This window comes from Ovis aries, chromosome 1 (assembly GCF_016772045.2).
Source record: "Ovis aries strain OAR_USU_Benz2616 breed Rambouillet chromosome 1, ARS-UI_Ramb_v3.0, whole genome shotgun sequence".
NCBI lineage: Eukaryota > Metazoa > Chordata > Mammalia > Artiodactyla > Bovidae > Ovis > Ovis aries.
Genome location: NC_056054.1, coordinates 195,343,966 through 195,363,220, shown reverse-complemented (window position 1 = coordinate 195,363,220; position 19,255 = coordinate 195,343,966). Strand labels below are relative to the sequence as shown.

General features: G+C 43.3%; 1 protein-coding gene across 2 annotated transcripts in view; it reads right to left on the bottom strand.

Annotated features, from left to right (window-relative positions):
* The window catches only part of MB21D2 (Mab-21 domain containing 2), a 129,146-nt gene that overhangs the window by 82,748 nt on the left and 27,143 nt on the right, over positions 1-19,255 (bottom strand). The window contains exon 1 of one of the 2 annotated variants that reach the window (XM_060404714.1): positions 1-19,255. This exon is cut by the window's left edge and continues 27,642 nt beyond it; it is cut by the window's right edge and continues 26,748 nt beyond it. The exons of the other annotated variant lie outside the window; for it this stretch is intronic. The gene's annotated coding sequence lies outside the window, so the exon portion shown is untranslated. 2 annotated transcript variants of the gene reach the window in all.

Here is a 19,255-nt window from a genome sequence, read left to right as displayed (position 1 = left end):
CATTCACTTTAGAAGCCTTCACCTTTCACATAAGAAGTCTGACTTACACGGAGGCTGCCATGCTATGACAATTGGCCAAGCTAGTCAAGAGAAAGGCTAAAGGTGGGCGGGAAAGATTGGAGAAGCGAGGGAAAGAAGCTTCTGGCCAGCTCACAACTGAGATACAGAAACCTGTGGCCAAAGCTGGGCTTCCCTGCTGGCTCAGCTGGTAAAGAATCCGCCTGCAATGCAGGAGACCCCGGTTTGATTCCTGGGTTGGGAAGAACCCTTGGAGAAGGGAAAGGCTACCCACTCCAGTATTCTGGCCTGGAGAATTCCATGGACTATATGTAGTTGCAAAGAGTTGGACATGACTGAACGACTTTCACTTTTTCTCTATACACTGAATTCCTGACTCACAGGGTCACGAAATACAATAAACTGTTATTTTAAGCTATTAGATTTTAGGGTAGTTTTTAATGCGGTGATTAGTACTGGAAACAGGGACCTATAAAAGCCCTGCTAGCTCAAACAACTCTGATTTTGTGAACTTCGTGCATCTTGGCGGTCCTCCACGTCTTACTCCATCCTCACTAGGGCAGGCAAACCCAGAAGTCAAAAGGGTTGAGTGGGTGTTTATGTTCACTGTCTCTGTCCATACTCCCCATTGCCCGGAAATAAGGTTTTCGTTTGAGGAATCACCTCTTCCCCACTCTCAGTCAACATAAAAAGAAGAGATTCACCTCCTATTGTACTAGGTGCAATCCCACCCCCATCTCTGCCCACCAGCCTGATCACCTCTCCTGGTCACAGTGGCTGCTTCAGGGGTAGGCAACTTATTTATTCAGAGCCAATGAGACATAAAGAGACTCTTGCCAGGAATGCTGGAGAAGAGGCCAAGATTTTACCCAATGAACCTGAAATAGAGAAGAGGCAGGTGGAGCAAACCTACCCTTGGACTTGTCAGTGATACAGGTCAATAAATTCGTGTTTTGATAAACACGTTGATGTTAAGTTTTCTGACACTTTGTTGCTGCTGAAATTCCTAACTGCCAGTTAATACATTAACAGGTATCACTGGCCCTTGCTTTCTTAGCCAGTCAGGCATCAGCAGCAAAAAAAATATAATCATCTTAGGGGTGGACAAAGCGCGGGGAGACATACAGGCAACACTTTAAAACACATCAGGGTTTCACTTTCTGGTCTTTCAAATGACAAGCTACATCGAGGGAAGGAAGAATTCTTTCTTTCTTAGAAAAAGAGAATCCTAGGAAGAACATGCCTAGGAGTCTGTGAGGGCAATGTTTCCATGCTATCTGCTACCACATCCAGTCATGGAAGGGCTTCCCAGGTGGGACCAGTGGTAAAGAATCCATCTGCCAATGCAAGAGATGCAAGAGGCTCGGGTTTGGGAAGATTCCCTGGAACAGGAAACAGCAACCCACTCCAGCATTTGTGCCTGGAAAATCCCATGGACAGTGAAGCCTCGCAGGCTACAGGCCTTGGGATCGCAGAGTCATGACTGAGTACTACCACTGCCGCTACTACTACAAAATCATGAAGAACTGAAGGCATCCCAGCAGAGAGGTATTTGTGGCTAGCTGGACTTCCCTGGTGGCTCAGATGGTAAAGCGTCTGCCTACAATGCAGGAGACTCGGGTTCAATCCCCAGGTCGGGAAGATCCCCTGGAGAAAGCAATGGCAACCCACTTCAGTACTCTTGCCTGAAAAATCCCATGGATGGAGAAGCCCGGTAGGCTACAGTCCATGGGGTCACAAAGAGTCGGACGCGACTGAGCGACTTCACTTTAGCAAACTACCATAGAAAGCATAGTGGGAAACGACAGAGCCAATGAAACAGAAAGATTGGGGACTATGCTAATAACTGAAAATGCACCCATCTAATAAAACACTATACTGATTAGGCAGGCCAGACTAGTTATTAAACTAAATGTACCGTATTTAGTTATGAAACAAAAGGAGGAAGAACGAAGTGGCAGGACTGGGTGGTGAAAGAGACGGATGCAGTGAATGAAATGATCCAGCCTCTGAAAGCTGGCTCTAGCTGGGGTCTGATACTCGAATCCTGTTTCCTATACCACTAAAATAAACCTCAAGCTAACATCGTACATGGCTGGCACCACCCAGCCTCTAATCACAGTGGCTGTGCCAAAGGAGAGAGAAGGCTGCCAATTATCCAGATAAGACTCTTTACTCTGCAAACCCCACCCTAAGAGCCCTTGACCTCAGCTTATACTTGGGGGTGATGGCAAGTTGCACAGAAAGAGTAGCTGCTCCTGCCACCATCAATGAGTCTATTCCAGCCTGCACAGGCCAAAGCAGCGACCTGCTGCTAACATCATGAATAATGGAAAACACCGCTGCTCTCTGGGCAGCTACCAGCATGGTCTACAATCTGCCGAACTGAGAAAGGAAAGGGGATTGAACGGCAGGAAAGGGGGCGGCCGCAGCACTCACATTCGATTAGAGGCGTGCGAAGCAATTCCCAGAGGAAAATAAATTGTACTGCAGTAGTACTTTATGGATGACGCTTGAGTGGAGCAAAGACCTGAAATCTGTCAGAATGACTTGCTGAAGGAGGCCAATAACAATCATCATGAAATACATTATACAACCAAATACTGATAATCTTGGCCCAGAACTGCTAAGGCATACAATGATCCCCAAACCATGCAATCACTCTCAGTGCCCAGAGAGGATTTCCCCAACATGAGTCAGGAAGTCCGGATCTGAACCTCAACTCCATTCCCCAGATGAGTTGCTCTCGGAAATGACATCCTCTGACTCAACTTCTTATCTGTAAAATGGGTGAATGAACCAGAACATCTACAGCACAGTGAGGACAATGAGGGAAGGCCCTGGATCAGCGGGGTGTTCTGACCACGCTCCCCTTGTATTTAAAAACACAAAACCACATCGAAACAGGCAGGGCCAAATATAGCTTCTCATCACATGCCTTGTTTAGGTTAAAATATATTACTTCCGAACTGAGAACGGTCTCCTCCTACATAACTCCACACAGCTGTCTTCTAATGGATGTGGCATAATTGGTCATCTTCATCCCCAGAGCAAATATCCAGTGCAACCTCTCAACCAGACACTATTCAGTTACCAGGAACAACTCTTAGTTGTGAGATGTGGATAAATAACTTGAAGAGGTTATTATGAGGACATCAGTGGAGATTATACAAAAAAGAATTTCCAATTATAATGCTTTAATTCATATGAAAGGTGAGCATGTTCATGAAGGTAAGGCTGAGTCATTCACCTCTACACACAATCCACCTTCTGCCCACCCCACCCATCGTGACAGTCCCCTGGCATGAAAAATCACAACTATTTGTAGACTGAAGGCGTCCAGGTTCTCTGGAAAAAGAAGGATAGTAACTTGTCAAAAATCATGGCTATCGAGGAGTTGATGGGACCTGCTAAATATGGATTAATAATGTCAGAAAAACCTGACTACTATAAAATACATACTTCTTGTTTCTCAACAAATCTTTCCCGAGCATTTGCTGTTTGCCAGGCACCATGCAGGAAGTTTGGGATACAATGGTGCCCAGAACAACACAGAACCTGTCCTCATAGGGTGTACCTTCTATGGAGAAGGTACAGGCAGAGATGTAGGAATAGAACAGAAAAATGTAGTCTCATCGATGGGCCCACTGAAGGACCTGAAGAATAGGGGAGGGAGAGGGCAGAGAGAGCACGTTCCAAGGTCTGAGTTAAAGGACCTTGAAAGAACCCAGAGTAGAGAACATGAAGAGAGTGGAGGCCTGAGATGATATTGGGGGAGTGGGCAGAGGCCAGGAGGTCCCTAAAGACACACTGAAGGGATGACTCTTAGAATTTTGAGACAGTGGAATGCACGGAAGGTTTCAAGCAGAGAAGTGACATGATTGGGGCAAAGCTTTATGGGGAAAGCAAGAGCAATCAGTCAGACTCTACTGGATGGTTCAAAAGGCACTTTGTTAACTAGAAATACTTGTGGGTATTAAATACATACAGTACTGAGTTCTAAAGAAAAACAAAGACCTGAACTAATCTTGTGACATAGCCTAGACATTTCATCTTTTTTTTTATAATCATGATCCAAGTTCGTGACTCATACTACTGAAGTGTGGAAGCAATTCTTGCCTTGCTTTTTGGCTGTTTAGATTTAGATAAAGAAACATGTATTCATTTACTGCTCAAACCACCACCTGTTTCCAAAAAGGATTTGAGCAATAATAAAGGTAAAAAGACAAAAAAAAAAAGGATCCCAAGGGAAAGAGGAGCTCACTGCTGACCTTCTGCACCATCCCGGAGGCCCCTGGATCAAAAGAACAAAGCTCTAACTTTAGGGCCAAACATTTCAACACAGAGAAGAGAACCGAGTGTCAAAGGATGGTGAAAACTAAGGCAAAGAATCAGTTTCCAGGTTCTTTTCAGCCTCGTGCCTGGACAAGCCCCTCTCCCTCCATCAGACGAGCCAAACAGAATAAAACAATGGGAAAACCCATAACTTGATAGCATTAGAGACTCCACACTATGTCTTTGAAAACAGAGGCCATGGCCAAGGTTTTATGCTATCAGAAACTTCAAGATGCACTTGTGGACACACATGTGCGTAGTTATTAAACATGCCATTGGATTCTGATCTCTAGTGCCTTTTCCTTATGAGGCTCAGCCTAAGTGATTAGCTCCCCAAGCCCAACAGGTCCCCAGATTGGCAGTGCTCAGCAAGGTACTAAACACAAAATTTACCAGTTTAGAAGAAACCTGCCCCAAGGAAGCACCCACCACTCCTGCCCTACACACTAGTCAGAAGGGTGAATGCTTACGTGCTTCATTCCCCAATCTCCCCCAAAGGAAGCCCATTCCCCTGGCACCATCTGCCTCCCTGCACCTTGACAACAGACAGGCCACTCTACAAGAAGTTACTATTGATATGATTACATTAGAGTTGAGTAATGGTTACCAGCACTCAAGGGTATAGGTTCAGAGACTTCAGGGAAAATTTCTAGAGTGACAGTTCTTGGTAACTGGAGGGCCCTGGACACCTCCTCACTTCACCATGTCATAGCACATAAAAGAGTATGACATTGGGGTGAAGGGGAAGAGGCTTCCAGGAACAGAAACCACCAGTCCCAGGAGGCCTCCCTGCCCATTCCCCCTCCCCAATTCATGGCCCCAAATGAAAAGCTCTGCCTGAAGGGACCACTGAGTTCAGCCTAGTCTTCCCTCCCTTCTCCTCCCATCCCCCAACACCCAACACTCAGCCAACTGCACAGCTACAGAAACCAAGCAACCTCTTGGTATTTCTCCCATTATCCCTCCCTTACCATGCTCTGATCCGCTGTCCTGCTCTGTGAGCTTCACTCGATGGAGGCAGGCCACTCCCCTAGAACATTCCCTCCCTTCTTCAGCACTAGACACAACACTGGAAGATGCTTATAAAATGTTTACTCTGAAAATGCCTCCTATGGCCCCTCCAGGCAAACATGTGCTTCACGGTCCCCAGCCCCAGAGAACTCCTCCATCCTGGTGGTTTCCTACCTACTGACCACACTTTTGTAAACTTCTCTCTAGGAAATGCTCCTCCATTCTCCCTAATGTGTGTGTGCCACCTTTCCTCCTGAGACCCTGCTGGACATGTTGAACAATAAGAAAGTAGTCACGTAATATCTACAACACAACAGGCTGCACCATTTTAATAATGCGACTGCAAGGTTCTTCTGCTATTAGGTTTGCTGCTGCTAAGTCGCTTCAGTCGTGTCCCTCTCTGTGCGACGCCATAGACTGCAGCCCACCAGGCTCCTCCGTCCCTGGGATTCTCCAGGCAAGAATACTGGAGTGGGTTGCCATTTCCTTCTCCAATGCATGAAAGTGAAAGTGAAGTCGCTCAGTCGTGTCCGACTCCTAGGGACCCCATGGACTTACCTATTAATATGTTACCCACCAAACATCCCCCTATTCTCCAAGTGCCAGCTTCTGAGGACTGACACTGCTGTACCCCCTAATACCATGCACAGGACCCCGCATTTACAAGGTACTCAGATGTATGCCAAAGGGATGGATGGATGAATGAATAAAGGAATAATATTCGATGGAATAAAAAATTTAGAAAGCTGAATATGAATTAAGATTACCATATGGATGCAGAGAAAAAAGAAGTAAAAGAACATAAAGCTTGATTTTTGTTGTTGTTATTATGGCAAAGCTGTGGGTGGATTTTAATTTTTAATTTTTCATTAAATTCTCGATGTTTATACAGCAATAATACTTTAAAAAGAAAATATTTTTGTGTCACTGAAATCTGGAATGAAAAGGGAAGTGTAAAAAAAATGCATTTATATATTTAATAGGTACACAAAGAGAAGACCGAAATAAACTTTCTCAAGAGACAACCAAATGATTAAACATTAAAGTTGACTTTTCCCTCTGCACACAGCTATTAAAGAGTAATTAAGACTTTCCACTGTGTTAAGCAACCACTTGCCTAACAAAGTTGCCATAATCATGTTAAGACAAGGCAGATGGAATCAAATGAGATGCAAATGGGGCACAGTCCCCACATGGATTTATGACCCACATTTACTGCCGGCAGTTCTTCCCAAGCAAAAGGACAACAGGCTACATACATTTACTTCTGTACATTTTTCAGATTCTACAGCTAGAGTGGAAACACTTCTAGACTGATGCTGGCGACTTAGATACTAGGCCCAGATCAATCCTTAGTTGTGTGACCCTCAGCAAATTGTTCTATATCTAGAGACTCCACTTTCCTTGTGAGGAAAATCAAAGGATACGTGCCAAACCTGGGAGACCCTACAGTTCTGACAGCCTTCACTCACTACCTGCAATGTTAGCACACTGGATGGCAAAGGTGGAATGCCAACACAATTTCTAGAATGGTCCCAAGGCACTACCAAACTCACCAGGACCAACACTGAGCTCTCTCTCTCACCCTAAACCTTTACTGTCCTTCGCTGTGAATGCCTCCACTGTGTTCTGTGCCCAAGAGAGCAACGTGACCATCATCTTAGGTTTCTGCTCTCTCCGTTACCACCCACATCCAGCCCCCTCAACTGATCAGTTTCACCTTCCATCTGTCCCTTGATCCTTTCCAGTTTTCACCATAATTGCTGCTGCTCCAGCTCAGGTTCCTGCCATTTCTCCTGGACCACTGCAACACACAGCTAACCCGTCTCCTTCAGTTAGTCTATTCAATATGTTAGCAACGTGGTAACCACAGTGGTCTTTCTAAAGTATAATTCATGCACCTGCTTAAAACCCTTTCATTGCCCTGTATCTTGAGGATAATGACCTATATTTTGAGGTCAGTTCACAGGCTGCTGATTATTCACTCCTGTTGATTTCAGCCTCGCTTCTGGCCATTTCCTCCTTTCCCTCCACTGTCAGTCATACCAAGCTCTTTGGGCTCCCCCAGGGACCATGTTTTCCCTGGGCTCATGGCCTCTAAACATAATACACCCTCTGGTTAGAATGCTCTTCCTTTCCCCATCTTCCTACCTGTTGGTCTGGCTACTTTCTACTCTGCTTTCTCCTCTTGGTCCCTCTGGCTCCGCTTTCTCCATAAACTTCCTTAGGGCTCCAAATCTGGGATAGGTGCTCTTCCTATGTTGCTCTTGTAGCACTTGATGCCTTATTCAGAATTAGAATAGTCCATTTCTGAGTGAAACTTGAAGGGGGATGCTTGGCCATCACTTCTGTCCAGAATCAAGAACTATGTCTGCCCGTAGTAATTAATACATGTTTATGGATGAATGCATGAAAAGAGACAGAGGGAGAAGAAGTGAGGGGATAAAAAGCAACTCATTTTTAGGCAACTCTAAGACCCTGGACCACACAGGATTCACGTGAACCGGGACCCACAGATTCCATAAAGGCTTTGTCTGCACATTCATATTTCCTTAGAGTTCTAACTTAGGAGATGGAGTGAATTCTTAGAGATTACCACATCTCTTATTTTGTGTTGTAAGCCCATCAGTTTCCAATGATGGGCCTGGAATCATTCTAGATGATTCCAAGCCCATCTTTAAAGTAATACCCATAACTATCTAGGTCACAATTTTTTTTTTTAATCTGAAATTAGGTTTTCAAAGTAAAGAAGTCTGATCATTATTCTGAGTGTTCAGAACCATTCCGAACGATTCACCCTCCACCAACCACACCATGTGTATGTGAACCTTTCTTCAAGGCCGTTCCCAGTTTTCTGCTCTGAGCTCTGTCCATCTCAAACACAAACTCATCTGCAAAGGCCTCCTTGGCCACCCATGTCAGTGGCAAAGGTAGAGTTTACCCCACTGTCTTCCCATAATCGGAGAAGGCAATGGCACCCCACCCCAGTACTCCTGCCTGGAAAATCCCACGGATGGAGGAGCCTGGTGGGCTGCAGTCCATGGGGCCACTAGGAGTCGGGCACAACTGAGCGACTTCACTTTCACTTTTCACTTTCATGCATTGAAGAAGGAAACGGCAACCCACTCCAGTGTTCTTGCCTGGAGAATGCCAGGGACAGGGGAGCCTGATGGGCTGCCGTCTATGGGGTCGCACAGAGTGGGACACGACTGACGCGACTTAGCAGCAGCAGCAGCAGCATCCCGTAATGCTTCATACAGAGATCTTCTCATGGTCCACCCTGCTCATATGTAATTACTCAAACATATATTGTCTATTGGTAGTTACATATTGTACATACATATTTTACAACATTTATTGGTAGTTATTCAAATGTTTGGTCATCCAACCTAGCTAAAAACCCTACTCAGTGCATCTTTACTAACAAGAATAAGTGACAGCTGAGTTGACACTAGGCTACTCCTATGCAAGTAAACATTGCAGACTGATGCACAGACTTCACAATCTCTCTCGAGAGGTTTCCATGTTTAAGTTCTGATGGGCAGTTTTGTTGTAAAAACTTGGAAGGACCTAAAATACTAGTTGTTGAGAATGCAAGGTTCCCCTATAAATCATAACATTCCTTTCACACAAACCTACTATTGAAAGAAAGAGAAAAAAAAAAAAAAACTACAGAAAGGTAGCATGAAAAACATGGAATTAGGTAGGCACTGTCTCCAACCAAATGCTTACCATCCCCTTTTTCCCATCTTTCAACATCCAAAATGGAGAACATGAACTAAAAGACTTTAAAAGCCCTTTTGACTCTATGCTGCATTATCGACTTATAAGTTCTCTTCCCCCAGGCAAATTCAGTGGCAGGACTAAGTTATTAAAAAGGTGGACACAGATGAGTGCCTTTATAGACCTTTCTCCCCCTACAGAGAAAATTGGATGAGAAATAAAAAGCTTAACAACTTCTTTGATACCAGGTCCTTGCTTATTACCTTCTCTAGAATAAAGACTTATTCAGCAGTATCTTCTGGTCTAGTCTGCCCTTTCATGAAAAACTAACTTTTTTATGGCCTTAAAAAGCACCCATTAAGCTAGTGAGGTTTTTGAATGTCTGCATTTATATGAACCATGCCTTGCAGACCTTACTGTGAGAATCCCAATTCTACTCTTCAGCCCAAGCTACATGCATGCTGGTCATGTGGTGGGCATTTTGTGACAAAGAACAGGATCACTTTGTCAGCGAAATTCTAAAGGACACCCCCTACCCCCACCCTGCTCTGGAAAAAAAGAGAGAGACAGAATAGTTTACTAAAGAAGCAATGACCAAACTGTCGGCAAGCATTCCTCATCTCCCTAAAATTCAGAGTCCAAAATGCACACAGCAGTTGCTAGCTAAGGCTGAAGGTTAAAAGCACCAAAATAAACTGCATCTTGGGGGTTAGGAAGGGAGAGATTCAGAATGATTCTCTGTCCCCAACAGTACTTAATAAAGAAAAAGGAGAGGCTCCAAAGGATCACAGAGACATGTGGCTCTTTTTAAGCCAGACACCACCAGCACAAGGGCTGGCAGCACTAACAGCCCTGAAATGAAAGTCTCCAACGGGACCTGGAGAAGATGGAGGGGTGGGGCCCATGGGTGCTCCCAAAGTTAACCAAGACGACAAAGCATCTGAGCAAAGGCAGTGACGGGAACAAACCCCCAAAGGCCTGAGAAAGGCAGTCACTGCTTCCTCCGTCTCCCATCTCCGTATTCCTTTCCAGTTGATTAAGTGAGACTATAATTTCTGCTGGAAATTAAAGAGTGATTCGAGAGATTACGCAAATAAGAAACCTGAAGACAGGAAACCAATCACTGTGCAGCAGGTTGGAAGAAGGGGGCAAGCCAAAGAAAGGGGTGTCTGCTGGAGGGAAGCAAAAAGAATAACAACAACCTTTCTTAATCAACTCCTAGGCATTTCCCCCAAAACAGATGAACCTTTAACTGAATAATGTCATCAGCAATTAAAATAGATCTGTATTGCGGAGAATATCTCAGAGCAAGAAAGCCTCTAAGTTAGCTCTTAAACCCACAGAGAAGGGAGCTTGCCCTACGCCAACGTCTTCAAATACCAAACGTCAGGGGAGGGGTGGAGAGGGTGAGCTCACTCTAAGAGGAGCCATGGACGTGGCGATCCTGAGCTCCCGAGGATTCCACCGGCTCCAGGAGGGGCTGCAGTGGTCATTCCTGCTGCGTCAGTGGATACTGCAGTGACCATATTAACAGCTGCAAGCTGTTCTCCACAAGCAGAAACTGAGACAGAGTTTGGGGTTCAAGATGTTTATCAGGGCTCAACCTTTATAAAGTGTGGGGGCTTCCCAGGTGGTGTGAGTGATAAAGGACCTACCTGCCAATGCAGGAGATGCAAGAGACGCAGCTTTCATCCCTAGATACTGAAGATGGAGTAGGAAGTGGAAACCCACTCTAGTATTCTTGCCTGGCAAGTTCCATGGATAGAGGAGCCTGGTGGCTACAGTCTACGGGGTTGCAAAGGGCTGGATACGACTGAGCACAACAACCTGTAAGGGGAGGAAGAGGAGCCAGGATTGGGCAGAAGACGAGGTGGTAAAGCAACCTCTCAGTGGACACTCTAGAGTCCGGGGAGCCTTCATACTCCATGTTGTCTGATATCACCAGATTTATCACCCCCATGCAGGTACCCAGGAAGGGCATGTCCTAGGGTAAGCAGCTCTCTATGCAGGCCAGCCCAAGGAGACTGTCACAGAGCTGACAGCTGGCACGAGGCCCTCTGCAGACCATGCTCTGTGCAGCTATCATCCAGCCCTTCCCTCAGAGGGGACCTGAGTGGTTCATCTCTGTAGTTAGCACTGCCACCTCATCAAAGACAAGCCGCCTTGACACTGATCATTAAATTTAAGAATATTAAAAATATAATTTATATTACTGGGTATATATTAATAGGAGTAAAATACAAACCAATAGGAGAATATTTCCATTTGTACTTAAAATAACTTGATAATCATTTTTCAGACTAAAGGAAAATTAATTGCAAGAAAAAGGTGCTCTTCCCATTTACTAAAATTTATGGAGTTATACATATCTGTATCTGTATACTAGTGAGTGACTGTTGTTCAGTCGTGTCCAACTCTTTGTGACCCCATGGCTCCTCTGCCAGGCTCCTCTGTCCATGGAACTCTCCAGGCAAGAATACTAGAGTGGGTTGTCATTTCCTTCTCCAGAATCTGTATACTAAGATAGACAAAAATGTATATAATCATATAAAGGATTGCCTGGATATTACAATTCTCTCTGGGTGCTGGGATTTCAGAGGCTTTCTGTTTTCTTCTTAACACCTTTCAGTATGAAATGAATTTTCTGTGACAAACATCTGTCTTTGTAAAAAAGATGCAAACTCAAAACAAAAGCCTCATTTCTGGACTTCTGTATTCTACCCATGCATCCAAGTAAGCACCACCATAACAGAGGAAGGAACCTAAGACTAAAGAAAGGTCTCAGATCTGAAAGTGACTCACCAGGGGAACAAGGGCTAATTTCTGGCTGCTCTGTACCTTGGTTTCCCCACCTGTAAACTAGGGTGAAGGAGCTGGAAGATCTCTGTAGAGGTCCTTGCAGGCCAGTGTTTTATAGTGAGAAGACAAATGTCAGGCACTCCTCCACTCCACTATTCTTTGAAATGAGAAATTAAAGTGACAGCCCTTCTCATGCACTCCCCCAATACCCTAAATAAATGTTTTTCTTTGTTGTAAGAAATCTGTATTGACAGCCATGGAGTCTGTGCTATCAGTTACCAAAACCCTGCTGGGAAAAAGCAGGCTCTCTCCAGCAGGTTCAACTGGGAAAAAGCAGATGTGTACCTGTGGAAGAAAAGAGCAAGGCTTCTGGAGAAACCTGGCAGGCCAGGCCAGTTGGAGTCCTCCAAGTCAGATGACAAAATCTTGATCTTGTGAAACTTTATCACTCGAAAGGCATAAATGCAATAGGAACAGAAAGAATGTTGTCTGGTCTTGTCCCCAAGAGTACTGGGCTCTGGTTGTCATCCTCTGTGATATTTGCCCTTTATCCCAGTCTTATAAGAACTGAGACCCAAAGGCAGTAGAAGCCAAGAAAGATCATCCCCATTGCTACTGATTTCTGAGAAGAACTCCCTGCCTCCCTTGGGGATGTTATTGGAGTAGCCGCTGAGATTTCTGAGAGCAAGGATCGTCTGTCTCACTGCCTACCCTACCATCTCAGCACAAAACTGGCATTCAATAATTATTAAATAAATGAACAAATGAATGAATGCATATACTCCTAGCCTAAGAGTAATAACACTGAACATTAGCAAACAGTATGCAATGCTTAGAAGTAATGCAAAAGGAGGGCAGTATATTCTTTCAACCCCACACTGGAGTATACCTAACAGGCACACTCAAGGATTATTTGATTTCTCTACTGAGCTATAACTGTGTTTGATTGGCTGTGTCTGATTTGGGTTCAGGCTTTGTGAAGTTACACATTAACTTGTAGATTTTCATCATTATAGACGCATATGATTTCTGATTGGTAGAAAAGAGTCCCAAATGTTACCGTTTTATTGCCCTATAGGATGTAAACCAGTTTTGCATCTAGCCTAGGTAATATTCTTCAGTGCCTAGAACTACACAGTTGCTCTTTGTTCCAGCTTTATCTTCAGACTGGTTCCCTCATTTACAAGTTAAATACTTCTTTGACATGCTCATTTTATATTTGTATGAGATACCTGCTTATAACTTTAAAAAACATAGACATTGACAAAAGAAACGCAAGAAAGATCTAGTTTCTAACCTAGTAAGAAAGTAAAACATGTTCACATAAACATTTCTGTTTTAGGATGGAATGGGTTCTACCAGAGATAGGTGAAAAGAGATGACAAGTACATGGAATTAAAGAGCTTGCTTCTAGCTTAGGTCACAGATAGGTTTAGTAGTTATTGTCAAAGATATATACCCTTGGCATTCCTAAAAGAAGCGGGCAAAGGAAACAATCCATTAGCAGACATTAGACAAACTGCAGGGCAGTGCGCCTCTGTTACAGTGGGAAGGGTCAGAAGACTGCAGTTCCAGTCTCGGGGATATCACTGTAACATCAGGAAAGCCACTTCTCTCTGAATGCCAGTTTCTAGCTCCAAAGCTATATGATTATTCAATAGTTCCCTGACTTGAAGGTTAATTCACCTCTGTTTCAGCTATCTTCACTCCCCTTTAGGAGCATCTCACTGTGGGAGATACAGACAGGAGGGGCTTTCACCAATAATCAAATCTGGAAGAAGTCTCAGGGTCCTCTCAGGCTTGGTCTATTTGTATGGGTGTCTCTGGACATCTGAGACTCCTTATCACAGCAAAGGAGCTTGACATGAGTCAAAACCATGGAGACGCATGAGGACACAGGTTCATACACAAGAGAGACCAGGTCCAAAGCTCTTAGCATAGGAATCTCATCAGACACATCGGATGAGACACTCCCTTATCTTTCAAAGTGAGGGTCTGGTGTCTACACAATGATGTTAACATGAACTGGTACTGTAATTCCTTAGTGGCTATTGTATACATCCTAAATGAATTATTCCTTAACTTCAAACACCACTGAAGCCTAGAAGTAAATCATTCCAGGATTTTGCACTAATCCTCTCTCCCTTTAACTATCTGCAATTGAAAAAGTGAACTTCAACAGTGCTGGGGTTTGAAGTGAGTAGATGTACAGGAATTTGTTTCAAAACCAGCCACTGTTCCATCCTGATTGATGTAAAACAAGCATTCTGAGGTTGCACTGAGAATCTTTTTTTCTCAGCACATATATGTATATGTCCATTTCCCCTCTTCCCATAACTGTCTCCCCCACAGCATCTACCAGAGCACCCTGGAAAGAAGAAGAACTCAAAAAATACCTGATGAATATCTAAATGAGAAGACCAATCCATGAATCACTTAGTGATGGAAAAGGACAGAATATCATTCTGACTCCAAAGAGGTAAGATCTGATACAGAAAGACTGAGTGACATTCGAGAGCCAGGAAGCAATGCAACTCTTTTGCTACAACTGGCACGATTCAGACCCTTACAAGATAATTATATATGTCTCTGGAAGATTAGAGGTATTTGAGAGTTGAGATAAGAGCAATAAATACGATTAAGAGGATAAAAATCGTTTCTGTGAGGGAAATAAAATCATAGCAGCAGAGGTTACATTAGATCAGAGAGAGGCCTTCCGGCTGTCTTCAGGTACCAATGTGCCTACAGTTGTGAGTTCCATTTAATTACTAACAATAAAACATCCACAACGAAGGAATCTTGACGCTAGACAACCTGCAGAAATAGCACATTTCCGAAACTCTTGGCAAGACATAGTCTATCAATTTTGTCAATGTGGCTTAATTAACAACATGTCTGTTCCCACCGCTAGCAAACATATTTTGGTTTAAAATCCCACGTCCTCCTCCTTGTTGCCAGAAAGAACATCCACAGCCATCAGCTTCAGTGCTATACTCTGCTCATGAATAAATATCAAGTTTGTGACCTTTATCACATCCTCTGGGCAAGGATTATTATAATGAGACCAGAGATCAGTGGTCTCCACTCACACAACAGGAAAACCCGGACGTGAGGAAGGCCATTCCAAAGAGAAAGGTGATTAGACATGAAACAGTCCTCTGAGAAGCCCCTTACTCAGTGATCTTTAAAAGCACCATCTGTCTCCGAGGACCCCGCAGTAGCGCTGTCTGGGGCTGGGACAGCAACAGATGAAAGTTAAGCTCAATGTGCAGGCTCTGGGAGTATAAGATGCTTTCAAGGCCACAACAGAGCTGGGAGTCTGCCACCTCAAAGCGTCCTCAGAGGCAGCAGAGCTATAAATTCCAATGGCATCAGAAATGGCTCTAGCTGACTCTTAACAACTCTTCGGAAAGTCATCACAATCTATGTAGATAAGGCCGGCAGGGTACAGAAGACCAGCTGAAATTTGGGACAGTCCCACACACTTCACAATTGGTTCCTTTTGATTTTTTGTTTTTTTGAAGTCTTGAACCCGCTCAGTTAAATTATTTGCATAGTTTTTATACACCGCATTCAAATTTTTGTCATAAGCTGGGGGCATCAATAAATCACACTAACATTTTTCACGTATTCAAGTTTACAAAACATGTGTTTACAAATTGACCAGTTTTTAAAAAGTCTTTCTTGTACAACATTTCCAAACATCCATAACAGAGATAATACCATGAACACTCATGTATCCCTCCAGCAAATCTTAAAACTCGGCCTCATTTCCTTTAGATTTTTGAGTAAGAAATAGATACAATGATTCCATTGTACTTAAAGTGCTGATTCCTACCGTGAAATGTGCAAGTGTCTCTCTCAAGCATGCATTCATACTTTTACTCCATGCGTAGTCATAAACAATGGATAGTAGTGGGTTTTTTTTGTTTAACATTAAATAAACAGTGTTGTTATACAAACCGTTCTGCAATGTTCTTTTCTAAACTTTATGCTTTTGACATTGACTCATGTTGAAAATGGGCTTCCCAGATGGCACAGTGGTACAGAATCCACCTGCAAATGCAGGAGACTCACAAGATTTGGGTTCAATCCCTAGGTCGGAAAGATCCCCTGGAGTAGGAAACAGCAACCTGCTCCAGTATTCTCGGCTGGAAAAATCCATGGACAGAGGAGCCTAGCAGGTTACAGTTCATGGGGTTACAAAGAGTTGGACACGGCTGAGCATGCACTCACACATGTTGAAAATATGACTAGTTCATTCATTCTAACTGCTACACAGTATTCAAATTTGGGTTTCCCTGGTGGCTCAGATGGTAAAGAATCCTCCTGTAATGTGGGAGACATGGGTTTGATCCCTGGGTTGGGAAGATCCCCTGAAGGAGGGCATGGCAACCCACTCCAGCATTCTTGCCTGGAGAATCCCCACGGACAGAAGAGCCTGGTGGGCTACAGTCCATAGGGTCGCAAAGAATCAGACGCAACTGAGTGACTAAGCATACATAGCACATTCAAATTTTATTTAATTTTCAGAGTAATCTTGTGCCTGAAATGGTGAAAGGATAAACATTTTATCCAATTCTATGAAGCACTGATTAACTCTGACTTAATTCTTCTTGCTCAAAAGTTCCATGCTTTAATTTTTTACTGCAAAATTCTTGATAAGTGAAAGTAGAATAAGACTGGCAATTACAAAGTTTTCACACAAAAGCCTTCCTGGCTGCAGCTCCATTCTCATTATTGTCTCTAGATTCTTCCCTGAACAAACTCTGCCACCCACTTCACATAGAGAAGATGGCAAACTCAATGCCTTGGTTTCCTTAAGTTAAACTACACTCTGGGAAATCTGAACAGCATTGGGGTATTTGATGCTATTTAATTCTAACATTAGATTAATTAACATTGCTATTAATTCTAATTAACATTAGAATTCTAGAATTTTAACATCTTTTGAGGTGTGATGGTACTGTGGTTATGTTAAAAAAATAAAAACATGTTTAATAGTTGCAAAGTTTGCTTTGCAAGATGAAAAGTTCTCGAGATTGGCTGCATGAAACGTGAATGAGGCACATAACCCCAGTGAACTGTGAATGGTTAAGTTGGTACATTTTATTTTTGTATCTATTTTGCCATAAATTTTGAAAAAGGAAAAAGCAATCTTTAGGGGAAAATTACATGCTTGGGATTTGCTTTAAAATAATTCAAGGTGGGGTGGGGAGTTACTGATGAAAAACATCAGCTGAGTTGATAACAATTAAAGTGAGGTGATAGGTAAATAGGGATTCATTTTACTAGTCTCCCTGCTTTTACAAGTTTGCAGTCCTCCAAAATATAAAAACAAGAATTGTAATAGGGGTTTAGCCCACTCCCCCCCCCCACCAAGTTTTCTTAACCAGTTGTTTTGTTTTTAAGTAGAAATAAAAAGCAGTGTACTTTTTTGAAATGCTAATGGTTCTGAGACCTATTTCACTGGCTATAGTTCTAGAATGGACAGTGTTTCTCAAAGTCGAATGCATGTGCATACGCTTCATCTTGGGACCTTGCTAAAATGTGGTTTCTGTTCAGCAGGACTAAGGTAGGGTCTGAAATTCTGCATTTCTAACATTTGCTGTGATGCTACTGGTCCCAGGGTCAAGCCTTTGCAAGAGAAGTCAGCAAAGCTTTATTTAGATTGCTTCTCTGGGGACTAGAAGAATGCCAATCCTGGAGCCATGATCTGAAGAAAGCTCTCCCCACCCTTTGCACCCCAGGACCAGGTACCACACTACGCACTCAGGGGTAACCACCGAAACGGACCACAGGACAAAAACAGAAGAATCCAGGACTCAAGTTTGTTTTTTCAGGGCCAGTCTTGTACACTTAAACTCATTAATTAACAGTGAAAAAATCTCACCCTGATAGATTTCTGCTTTTAAATCTATTGAGTAACAACTAAACCAAGACACGTGTCTAGAAGCCAAAGCTCAGAGGCCAAGGCAAGACTTGGAAATCATTAACAAGCTGTGAGGTTAAAAGAGCAAAATATCTTGGAAACTAGTAATTCCATCTGATAAAAGAAACAAAATCCACTTAAGTATGCAATTACATAACAACCATCAAATCTCTGAGGAACCAAAAAAAAAAAAAAGGCAATTTCTACCTGTAAAAAATCCTATCACAAAATCCAATTAGTTCAGCTAATGTTTTATGGTCATCAGGTAGACAAAGTCTTTGGTCCTCAGAGACTACTCTATTATCTGTTAGACTAGGCATGCCCAGAGGGCAGGGATTCTAATTTATAATCGAGGATTCCCTCCTTTAGCCAGTATGATATGTGATTAAGCCGTTACCATATGAGCTCACAGTTCCCTGAGAGCTTGCTAAATGCTAGGCAGGCACTAAGCAGTTTATATGAATTATTGTCCCTACTCATTGTCTTTTGCAATCTAATTACAACCTTCTAAATCCCTCCCCTCTTGGCAAATATTCTTCCTAAATGGTTCATCCTTGCTTCTCTCAGCAGGCAGCGATGTTGCACAGAAGGCACTAGCCCTCTGCCCTTTCAACTCCAGATTCCAGCTGTACCCAAAGTATAGAGGAATGACTCAGAACACGCCCCTCCCTTACTATTCACACAGGCCAGGCAGGGACAGTATGAAAGAAAACACACCAGCCCTGCCTCAACAAACAGACCAGTGGAAAGTCACCAGCAGAAAAATTAAAATATATTTACTCACCACCACCACCCTGACACACACATCCTATAATTCTGTTTAGAGCAGGCAGAGGGAATCCTTCTGACAAAAGGATTAAGGCAGTCTCCATTAAGATGGTTTTCAGGCTGGATCTTGAAAAATAGGTATACGTATAATATATGAAGGAGGAAAAATATGAACGGAGGCATGTGAGAATCTGAAGCAGGGAGTAGCTTGGAATGGCTGGCATGCAGAAACCCAGACAGATGGAACTCCCTGGGGAAGAGAATTAATGAACTGGTTATTCCGAGACATTCCTTGGCCCTGAATCTATACTTCTGTACTTAATCCTTAATTTTTACTTAATATGTGTTATTCTTTGTAAGATGTCTCACTGTGCCTAGTCCCAGAAATATTTCCATGAGACTATAGCCTGGAGGAAAAGGACAAGACACCTGTCCAGGCACCACCTGTTCTGCCCCAAGAGTGCATCATAGGATGTTAAAGAAACAGGTCCCAAACCATTTTCTAGACACTTGTTCCAGGGTGGCTAGAGCCCAAGCCAAAACTGACACCCAAAATAAGTCACAGAGAAGCAAAGCACCGTGAATCAAGAATACAAAGACTTAAAAAGTGTTTTATGACTTGTCTGCAAAATGTGCTACAGCAAAACATGATGGTAAGTAAAAGTTTCC